Source organism: Hemiscyllium ocellatum (genome assembly GCF_020745735.1).
Source record: "Hemiscyllium ocellatum isolate sHemOce1 chromosome 27 unlocalized genomic scaffold, sHemOce1.pat.X.cur. SUPER_27_unloc_15, whole genome shotgun sequence".
Taxonomy (NCBI): domain Eukaryota; kingdom Metazoa; phylum Chordata; class Chondrichthyes; order Orectolobiformes; family Hemiscylliidae; genus Hemiscyllium; species Hemiscyllium ocellatum.
The window spans coordinates 328,602-340,292 of record NW_026867482.1 but is presented as its reverse complement, the minus strand read 5'-3'; the positions used below and the strand labels follow the sequence as shown (position 1 = coordinate 340,292).

Below are 11,691 nucleotides of genomic sequence, written 5' to 3'. Positions count from 1 at the left end.
TAGGTCAGTTTGACCTTAGAGTAGGATAAAGGGCCGGTACTGCATTGAGTGTCGAAGGGCCTGTACTGTGCTATGTACCTAAGTGGAGTCAAAAGTTTTGTTTTATCAGCAGTACAGTCAGATCCGAGCAAACGAGGACATGCAGGTCATACTGCGCGTAGACAGAGTGAGGCGTACAGGGTTACAGCTGCACAGGAGGTGTGCAGAAGCAAGGTCAACATTAGATTTCAAATTGGAGAGCTCCATTCAGCAGTCTATTAATGGCAGGGAAGAAGCTATTCTTGAACCTGTTGGTGAGTGTGTTCAAGCTTCTGTATCTTCTGCCTGACAGAAGATGGTGTGGGAGATCATTCCCGGGCTGGGAGGAGTCTTTGAGGTTGGCAGCCTTTCCACGACAGCGAGAAGTGTCGATGGATTCCATGGATGGGAGGTTGGCTTCTGTGATGGACTGTGCTGTACACACAACCTTCTGTAGTTTCTTCTGGTCCTGGGCAGAGCAGTTGCCATAGCAGGGCAAGATGCTATGCTTTCTGTAGTGTATCTGTAAATATTGGTGAGTGTCATTTTGGACATGCCGAATTTCTTAAGCATTCTGAGAAAGAAGAAGCGTTGTTGTGCCTTCTTGACCATTGCATGGGTAGGTTTAGATATTTAGCTGCTCCTTTCTCATTCTTACCATCTCCTTTACTTGATGCAGTCACACAGTCAGCTTCATACCTTGTGCTAATCTTTTTTGAAGGTCTTCCGAAGGATAAAATATTAAGAGGGGCAAAGGTAGTGTACATACATAATATGAAATCTTTAAACTTGAATACATTTTAAAGAATAGAACAGTGTATTTATGGTAAAAATGGGTAAATTTAACAGGTTTTATGAAGGGTGAGAGTGACAAGTATGTGGAGGTGCATGGTAAAACAGGACCGAGTCTGCACAGCTTTGACAAGAGGAGGTCATGTCTGACAAATCTATTAGGATTCTTTGAGCAGGTAATGAGTAAGTTAGACAAAGGAAAAGCCAGTGGACGTGAGCGATTTGGATTTCCAGAAGGCCTTCGACAAGGTGCCGCACAGGAGGCTGCGAATAAATGATAAGAGTACCTGATGTAGGGGCAAGTTACTGGCACGGATAGAGGACTGGCTGACTGGTAGAAGGTAGAGAGTTGGCATAAAGGGGTCTTTGGAGTTCCAAAAGGGTCTATGCTGAGAGTGCTTGGACAGGCCAGGAGAATGTATTCCCTTTGCCCTTCTCTGACCAACGTGGTAAAGTCTGAGGTTATACCCTTTGGAGGGAAGACCAGAAACAGACTGTTTTCAAAATGGGAAAGGCTTTGGAAATATGAAACAGAAAGGGATTGGGGCATCCCAGCTCAGGATTCATCATGGTGGGGGAGGTGGTGTGGAAAGGATCGTATCATTGAGACTTGGGAGCATTGTAGCCCACATGGATGTGGGGGAGGAAAACATTGTACCATTCAGAGGGGGAAGATTGCATCATTTGGAGAGGGAGGATTGTACTATTCACATCACTGGGTGTGGATTGTACCATTCACAGAGAGAATTATTTAATTTTATTTTTCAGAATTTCCAGGATATAGGACATATACCAATTTTACTCACCAGAAATCTCCTGAAACTGGGTGCACTAAAAACTTCCATCAGGAATTTTATCAGTAAAAAGGTCTAGTTTCGGTCATAGCAGTTATAGACTTTTAGAGTCACACTGCACAGAAACAGACACTTCAGTTCAACTCATCCATGCCAACCAGATGTTCCAATCTGACCCAGTCCCAGCAATTGCACCAAATTCCTCTAAATCTGAACTATTCATCCAGACACCTTTTAAATGATGTAATTGTACCCACCTCCACCGCTACCTCTGGCTGCTCATTCCATACACGCTCTACCTTCTGCATGAAAACATTGCCCCTTAGTTCCTTTTTAAATCTTTCCCCCCTCTCATCTTAAACTTATGCCTTCTAGTTTTGGACTCCTCTATCCTGGGGAAAAGACCTTGGCTATTCGCCCTATCCGTGATTTTCATGATTTTATAAACCTCTCAGGTCACCCCTCAACTGCCTCCACTCCAGGGAGAACAGCCCCAGCCTAGTCAACCTCCCTATAGCTCTGATCCTCCAACCCTGGCAACATCCTTGTAAATCTTTTCTAAACCATTTCAAGTTTCACAACATCGTTCCAATAGAAGAGAGACTAGAATTGCACGCAATATTCCAACAATGGCCTAACCAATGTCCTGTACAGCCGCAACATGACTGCCCATCTGATCAAGATCTCATTGTAATCTGAGGTAACTTTCCTCATTGTTCACTACACCTCCAATTTTGGTGTCATCAGCAAATGTACTAACTAAACATCTTATGTTCACATCCAAATCATTTGTATAAAAAATACAAAGCAGTGGACCTAGCACCAATCCTGTGGCACTCCACTGGGCATAAGCCTCCAACCTGAAAAACAACTCTCCACCACCCCTTTCTACTTTTGAGCCAGTTCTGTATCCAAATGGCTAGTTCTCTTTCTATTCCATGAGATATAACCTTGCTAATCAGTCTCCCTTGGGGAATCTTGTCAAACGCCTATGTAGATCATGTCCATCGCTCTGCCCTCATCAATCTTCTTTGTTACTTCTTTAAAACACTCAGTCAAATTTGTGATACATGATTTCCCATGCTCAAAGCCATGCTGACTATCCCTATTCAGTCCTTGCCTTTCCAAATATATGTAAATCTTGTTCCTCAGGATTTGCTCCAACAACCTGCCCACCACCAATGTCAGGTTCCCTGGCTTTTCCTTCCCACCTTTCTTAAATAGTGATACCATGTTAACCAACCCCCAGTTTTCTGGCACCTCTCCTGTAACTATCGATGATACAGATATCTCAGCAAGGGGCCCACCAATCACTTCCCATAGCCTCCCACAGTTCTAGGGTACACCTGATCAGGTCCTGGGGATTTATCCACCTTTGTGTTCAAGACATCCAGCACCACCTCCTCTGTAATATGGACATTTTTCAAGATGTTATCTATTTCCCAAAATTCTATATCTTCCATGTCCTTCTCCAGAGTAGGAAGCCTCCGACCACAAGGGATGAACTCCGATTTCTCCAGTTTCATTTCCCCTCCCCCCACCTTGTCTCAGTCCCAACCCTCGAACTCAGCACCACCTTCTGAACCTGCAATCTTCTTCCTGACCTCTCCGCCCCCACCTCCACTCCGGCCTATCACCCTCACCTTAACCCCCTTCCACCTATCACATTTCCAACACCCCTTCCCCAAGTCCCTCCTCCCTACATTTTATCTTAGCCTGCTTGGCACACTCTCCTCATTCCTGAAGAAAGGCTCATGCCTGAAATGTCGATTCTTTTGAGCATTTGCTTCCTGCTCAAGTACATTTTCAGAATCCGTGGGACTGGATGAGAGACCCTATGTCGCAGCACAGTGAGTCTGGATCCTGAAACAGTTATACGGCCTGGAAAGAGGAATTCACGGCAGGGTGGGGCTGTACCCACATTTGTGTGCAGCTGACGTTTTGGCCATAGCGAAACCCGAGGAATCCCGCTCCGTGAAGAAACCATGGAAGTGTGGCAACTGTGGGAAAGGCTTCTGTGCCCCGTTTGCTTTGGAAACTCATCAGCGCAGTCACACTGGTGAGAGGCCCTTCAGCTGCCCCGAGTGCAGGAAGGGCTTTACCCAGGCATCCGTCCTGCTGACCCACTGGCGGATCCACACAGGGGAGAGACCTTTCAGCTGCCCCGAGTGTGGGAAGGTCTTCAGCAATTCCTTCACCCTGCTGAGGCACCAGCGAATCCACAAGGGGGGGGGTGGGGAAGAGGCCTCTCTCCTGCCCCAAGTGCGGTAAAGGCTTCAGCGATTCCTCCACCTTGCAGACCCACCAGCGGGTCCACACGGGGGAGAGGCCCTTGAGCTGCTGTGAATGTGGGAAGTGCTTTACCCAGGTCTCTGCCCAGCTGAGACACCAGCGGTCCCACACCGGGGAGAGGCCCTTTAGTTATCCCGAGTGCGGGAAGTGCTTTACCCAGGCCATCACACTTCAGAAACACCAGCAGTTCCACATCGGGGAGAAGCCACCATCTTTGTTTTTCTTCTTCTTTCCGTCTCCTCTTTCATTGACGCGCGTCATCTGGACCCCCTCCAATCAGAGCGCACCTTACTCCACCTGACCAATTGCGGTCGGCGCTAGTTGTTACTGACAGATCTTGTGTCCAATTGCCAATTTGGGGTAAAAATGACGGGAGCCACAATTTCTTTTCCCTGTGGTTGCACATCTCATTCCATTTGCTTTTCTCTTCTGAGGGGGAGGGGGAATCCCAAACTCGATGGCACAGGTTTAGGGTGAGAGGGGAAAAACTTACAAGGGTTGCAAGGATTAGAACCGAAAGTGTGAAAGTTAATTCACCTCAAGAAAAGCCCTCTCTTACAACCCGAACAAAATATTGTTCACAGCCTATTACTGACTAATCAGAAAGGATGTTGTGAAACTTAAGAGTTCAGAAATTACTTATAAGAATGTTGCTCGGGTTATAATTTCAGTTACATCACACTGTAAATTTTTGCTATAAATTCTGTTACGATTGATCTACTATCACCTGATGAAGGAGCATCGCTCCGAAAGCTAGTGTGCTTCCAATTAAACCTGTTGGACTATAACCTGGTGTTGTGTGATTTTTAGCTAGGGTTGCATGGTTTGTGCTACAGGGAAAGGCTGTATGGGCTGGGGCTGTTTTCCCTGGAGCATTGGAGGCTGAGGGATGATCTTATGGAGCTTTAAAAGATCACGACAGGCATGGATAGGACAAAAAGAAGTTTTTTTTCCCTGGGGCGGGGGAATCCAGTACAAGAGGCCATTAGTTTTGGGTGAGAGGGGAAAGATTTAAAAGGGTCCCAAGGGGCAACTTTTTCACGTATAGGTTGGTGTGTGAACTTAATGAGCTGCCAGAGAACATAGTGGAGGCTGGTACAAATACAACAATTAAAAGACATCTGGATAGGTATATGAATAGGAAGTTTTAGAGGGATATGGACAAAGTGCTGGCAAATGGGATTAGATTAATTTAGGCTCTCTGGTCAGCACATACCAAACAGTTGTTTTTGTGCTCTACAACTCAATGGTTCTATTTCTCCAGAGCTAGAACCAATTTCACAAGACTAGGAATAGGCCATTTGCCCCTTACACACTGTCCTCAACTGTGGCCTAACTGAGTATATTTCAATTCTTAGTGCTATGTAATGAGCCAGACTTTATAAAAAAATCTTAAAGCAAAGGAACACTTAGGAGGCAGTGATTATGATATGGTAGAGTTCAGTGTGCAGTTTGAGAAAGAGACGGTAAAATTGGATGTAATGGTATTACAGTTAAAAGATAATTACAAGGGCAATGGGAGTGGAACAGCCAAAAATTTATTGGAAGCAGAGCCTAGTGGGGAAGGCAGTAGAGTAACAATGGCAGGAATTTATGGGTGTAATTGAGGACACAGTGCAGAGGTTCGTACAAAAAAAAAGAAAGATTATTGGGGGGAGGGGGTTGAAGAAGATAGCCGTGGCTGACAAAGGAAGTCAGGAAACGTATCAACGAAAAAGAGAGAACCTACAATGTGGCCAAGAGCACTGGGAAATCAGATGCTTGGGAAGACTACAAAAACAAACAGAAGATAAAGAGAGAAATAAGGAAGGAGAGGATCAAATATGAAGGTAAGCTGTTTTTTTGCAATACATTAAGAAACAAACAAGGCAAAAGTAGAGATTGGGCTGCTCCAAATTGATGCAGGAAGGATAGTGTTGGGCGATAAGGAAATAGCTGAAAAACTTAATAAATACTTTGTGTCAGTCTTCACAGTGGAAGACATGAGTAACATCCTAACAATTAAGGAGAGTGAAGGGACAGAGTTGAGTACGGTAGCCATTACAAAAGAGAAAGTGCTAGAAAAGCTAAAAGGTCTAAAGATTGAGAAATCTCCTGGTTCTGATGGCTACATTCTCACGTTCTGCGGGACATGGCTGAAGAATTATCAGAGGTGTTGGTTGTAATCTTTCAAAAATCACTGGAGACAGGGAAAGTCCCAGGTGATTGAAAAATCACTGTCGTAAGTCCTTTGTTCAAGAAAGGACCAAGACAAAAGATGGAAAATTATTCGCCAATTAGCCTAATCTCAGTTGTAGGTAAAATTCTAGAATCCATCGTAAAGGATGAGGTTTCTAAATTCTTTGAAGTGCATGGTTTGGGCTTGGGAGGGGGGGACTAGAGAGACATAGGTTTTCAGTGAGAGGGGAAAGATATAAGAGTTCCACGCAGTGTGGGGTGCAGTTAAGGAGTAAGCTGCCAGAGAGAGTGGTGGACACACGTACAATTGCAACATTTAAAAAGCATCTGGATGGGTTTATGAATAGGAAGGGTTTGGAAGGATATGGGTCAGGTGCTGGCAAGTGGGACTAGATTGGGTTAGGATATCTGCTCCGCATGGACAGGTTCGAGTGAAGGGTTTGTTTCATTGCTGTACATCTATGACTGTCTATTTGATTACAGATGCTGCTCCTCTCTCTGAATGAAGACTGAGCTTCACCCCAGACTGCAACTTTCTTCCTTTGTCCAACATCTGTGAGTACAATACTCTCTTTTCTCACCCACTTTTTAAAATTTATTTTTCATTCTGGGGTTCAATTGTTGACTTGCAGCAACTGAATGGAAAGGGAGTGAATCCAGGAAGGGGACAGACTATGGAACAGTTGGTCCAGGTCTGTGTCTCAATTGACAATATAGACAGTCAGGAGGCTGGAAGAACACAGCAAGCCAGGCAGCATGAGGAGGTGGAGAAGTCGACATTTCAGGTGTAATCCTTCTTCCGGATGGGGGATGGGTGTCGAACAAGATGCAGATAAAGGGGTGCCAGGGGCAAGCTGTTGAAGTGGGGATTGGTGAAGATAGAGGGTACAACCTGATGGTTGATGGGAGGAAGGAATCTGGTTGGTGGCAGGGAAGAGTGAATGGGAGGGGCAGAGGCTGTGAAGGGAGTTGGGGCTGGGAGGGAAGAAATTAGACAACTCCAGGTGGAAGATGAGGTGTTGTTCCTCCAATTTGTGGATTGGATCGTTGTGGCAATGAAGGAGTCCAAAGCTGATCATATCAGAAAGGGAGAGGGAAGAGGAATTAAAATGGATGGTGACTGGGACATCTAGTCAGCCTCTGCAGACCCTCTTGCCCTTCCTTGTTTGAGCAAAATGCAATCCCTGGCTTTTATCCACACCTCTCTTATGCACATACTCTCTGACACACACACATCCTCAATACTCACCCTCGCACAGACTGATACTCCATAACACTCACTTCACCAAGCAAGCACACATGCAAAAACACACTCACGCACAAATTCACATGGAGACACCTGTGCTGCCCTGCATAGTTTGCAGAAATCTCTTCTCTTCAGAGAATCCCCACAGTGTGGAAGCAGGTTACTCGACCCAACGAATCCACCCGACCCTCCAGAAAGTAATTCCCCAACCCCCATTTCTCTACATTCACCCCTGACTAATGCACCTAACCTGGACATCCCTGGGCAATTTGAGCATGGCCAATCCACCCTAACCTGGACAAAAGTTAAAAATCACATTACATCAAGTTATTTGGAAGCACTGGCTTTCGGCATGAAACTCTTTCATCAGGTGGTTGTGGAGAATAAGATCATAAGGGACAGAATTTATGGAAAAACATTGCAGTGTCCTGCCACTGAAATGATATATTGAACAAACCTGGATTGTTAAGTCTTTCATCTTTTCAAATGGGTTGCAGGCTTCATTAATATGTAAATCTCCAACTTCCTGTAAGGCACTTCTCAACATAATTTAAGGTTTTGTAACAAAAGATGACATCTCAGCTCAGACAATGCATTAAATGTGTGAGATCAGAGTCCAAACTTTGAATCAAACTGGTTCTATTTCCAAAGTCAAATTTACAAAATATTATATTTATTGACTGTCTGCAGATTGTACATTTTGAAGCAAAATAGAATGTATCTACAAATAAAAATTCACCCCCATGGACTTGTTTGTATACGCGCACATGAGAGAGAGAAAGTCTACTTTTGTGCTGTACGTGTCTACCTCTATTTGATAAGATGCTTCATTTCTGGTGTAGATATTGTAAATCATAGCTGGGTACTAATAGTTAGATGTAAGGGAGACAGAATCCTCAAGTTGGGCACAATCAGAATCCTGGGAGAGCCCTATTTCTGGTTTGCTTCCTAATGAACAGACATTAAGCACTAGTACCTATTTATTTCTCATGTTGTTTCATTTTTCTTGCTTGATTCCCTGCTATGACTACACTTTTGTGTCTGGTTGGTTGAGAGACTGGGAGATTGTGTGCATTGGGCTTTGATTGACTGACTGAATATTATACTGTTCCAGAAGGTGTAAAAAGAGGGGGTGGGGGTCAAAGCTTCAGCAGAAATCCAGTAGAGCTGAGAACAGACTGACATCTTATTCTGTGGGAACAGGGAGATCAGAGGACAGAGAAATGAGAACCTGAAATCAGAGCGGACACCAGACTACCCTGTGGTCAGTGCTTTGATTAGCAATGGCAACCCTCTACCTTTACCTAGCTTCCCATTTGACTATCCCTTTGATATTCAGGATCCAATCCTTGTCATCCTGGAGCCATGTTTTTGTAAGGAGTCTCAGATCATAATTATTCTCTTCAATGTGTACAGACAATTCATTTACTTTTGTTACAATGCAGCACACATGCAGAAACACCACATTTTGTTTCCATTTTTGTGATCTTCAGAATCCAGTTTTGATTGCTGGTATATTTACTCTCCTTGTCCCTTTCTATCATTGTCTGATGTTAATTTCCTATAGCACTACATTGCTCACCAGCCTTGATTTGAATTGACCACGCTAAATTGCCCATGTCCAGGGATGTGAAGGTTAGGTGGGTTAGCCATGGGAAATGCAGGGTTATAGTTTCATAGTAATAGGAGTAGGCCATTTGGCCCATCCAGCCTGCTCCGCCATTCATTAAGATAATGGTAAAACTATCTATCGTCTCAGCTCCTCCTCCCTGCATTATCCCAACTAACCTACCATGCAAAAACCTAACCAACTGTGTCTACAATATACTTAATGAGGCTGTCTCTACTGCTTCCTTGGGCAGAGAATTCCATAGATTGACTACTATCCAGGAAAAATAGTTCCTCCTCATCTCTGTCCGAAATCCAGTCCTCCAAATTATGTGGCCTAGTCTCATCCACCAGGAGAAATGTTTGGATAGGATAGGGTTTCATCCCGACAGTGCAATGAATTCCCACTTTCCACCAAAGTCCCGTACATAACTGGATATTAATCTACCTACATCTAGGTCGATAGGCTGGGACTTTTCTCACTGCAGGACAGGAGGTTGAGAGGTAACCTTAGAGATTTATAAAATCATGAAGGGGGTAGATGAAGTGAATGGTGGGGATTTTAAGATTAGAGAACAAACTTTGAAGGTGAGAGGAGTAAGATTTTAAAAAGACTTGCAGGGCAGCACTTTTTTTAAAGAGTGGTTTGTGTGCGGAATGAACATCCCAACACAATGGTGGATGCAGGTACAGTAACAACGTTTAAAAGACATTTGAATAAGTACATGAATAGGAAAGGTTCAGAGGGATATGGGCTAAACACAGGCAGGTATGACTAGTTCAGTTTGAGAACATAGTCAGCATGGATTAGTTGGACTGAAGGATCTGTTTCTATGGTGTATGACCTCTGTAACTGTTCTGTACTGGTCTTAAAAGCCATTTTCTCACCTTCTCCCATAAACATCCTCCTCTTTGTAGTTCAAAGATCAGATGAACTCAGCCTTGAATATATTCAATGATCCCCTAACTGCAGGCAGGCATCCCCACTTCTGAACTCAATTCCACTTGCTAATATACCACTTGCATTGCTCGCTGCACCTGACAACTTGCATTGACAGTTGTAGAAGGACGCTGAGGCCCCTTTGTACATCCACATGTCATTCCTGATGAAGGGCCTGTGCCCGAAACATCAACTCTTCTCCTCATCGAATGTTGGCTGAGCATTTCCAGCACCACACTTTTCGACTCTGATGTCCAGCATTTGCTCTCCTCACTTTCTCCATATCCCAATGTCACCATTTAAACAATGCAGCTCTTTTCTGCTTTTTTTTAACACCATGAAGGCTCTAACTTCACATTGGGGTACTATATTTGCCATGTGTTTGCCAATTGTGGTCTTCGGGAGACAGAGGGTAAACGTGGGGAACTGTTCGCCGAGCGTCACAGCTGGGTCTCCCAATCACCACCCATTTTAATTCCCCTTCCCACTCCCTTTCTGACATGACCATGTTAGGCCACCTCCATTGCCACAACAAACCAAACTACAAATTGGAGGAACACCCAACATCTTCCACCTGGGAAGCCTACAGCCTGGAGGACTCAACACTGAGTTCTCCACTTTCAAATAACCTCCTTCCCCACTCCTCAAATCCCTCCCCAGGTTCTTCCCCACCCCCACCCCTCCCCTGCCATCAACCAGATTCCTTCCTCCCACCGACCAACCAGTTTGTACCCTCTGCCTGTCTCCACCTATCCCCAATTCACCACCCTGCTCTCAGCACACCCTTATTCTGCAGCTCTCCCAACACCCACCCCCAGTCCTGAACAAGGGTGACACCCAAAGCAAGGAACATGTGCAATGTTTGTTGACACAGAGGAACGTATGCAATATGCTCAATGGCAATGCTGGTATTATTGACTGATTTTGAAGTGTCCAAATACCAATAGGAGAAAAAAAAAGGTAGAAGCACAACTTTTATCCCCATCTGGCTCGATATTTGTGGCTTTTGCATCTTGTCTGGCTGCTCAACTTTCTTATGTCTTTTCCCTACTGTAGAGGGTGAAGGTCTGCACTAGAAGGCCTAGGTTCAGGGTGAGAGCAGAAAGATATAAAACATACCTAAGGGGCAACGTTTCCATGCAGAGGGTGGTGCGTGTATGGAATGAGCTGCCCGAGGAAGTGGTGGAGGCTGCTACAATTAAAGCATTTAAAAGGTATCTGGATGGGTATATGTATAGGAAGGTTTAGAGGGATATGAGCCAAGTGCTGGCAAGTGGGACTGGATTAATTTAGGATATCTGGTTGGCATGGACGGGTTGGACCGAAGGGTCTGTTTCTGTGCTGTACATCTCTACCACTCTCAATAATAAAATGTATACTTTGACAAATTACAAACTATCTCCATGTTAATAAGGTTTAGTTACCACACACTTCACTAACCATTCTCAACAGGTCCTGTCCCTTCAATGACTGAGGAACATCCGCCTCCAGAATGGTCACCGGCTCCTGCCTGCTGTACAGCCGGCCGGTGTGGCCGTGACACAGCAGCTGCACCAGGAAGGCGGCGGTGACCAGTGACGGGGGTCTGCCCCGGGGCCGCACGGCGCCATTTTCCTAACGGCCGCCGCTTCCCCGCTCGAGCGACTTCTCCTCCCAACCGCCTTCACCCCCGCGTGACGTCTGCACGGGGGGATGGGCGGGGCCGGGGGAGCCTCACCGTCACCAAGCAACAGCCACCTCGCGCTACAACTGCTGCTCCCTGAAGCGGGAAATCTGCATTTTAAAGGGACATGGACATTTAACGGGCTATTTCTGCAAATAGA

The 11,691-nt window shown here is 45.2% G+C and overlaps 1 pseudogene; it reads left to right on the top strand.

The window, feature by feature from the left end:
• Positions 1-11,691, top strand: part of LOC132807363 (zinc finger protein 208-like) — a 133,343-nt pseudogene that overhangs the window by 58,036 nt on the left and 63,616 nt on the right.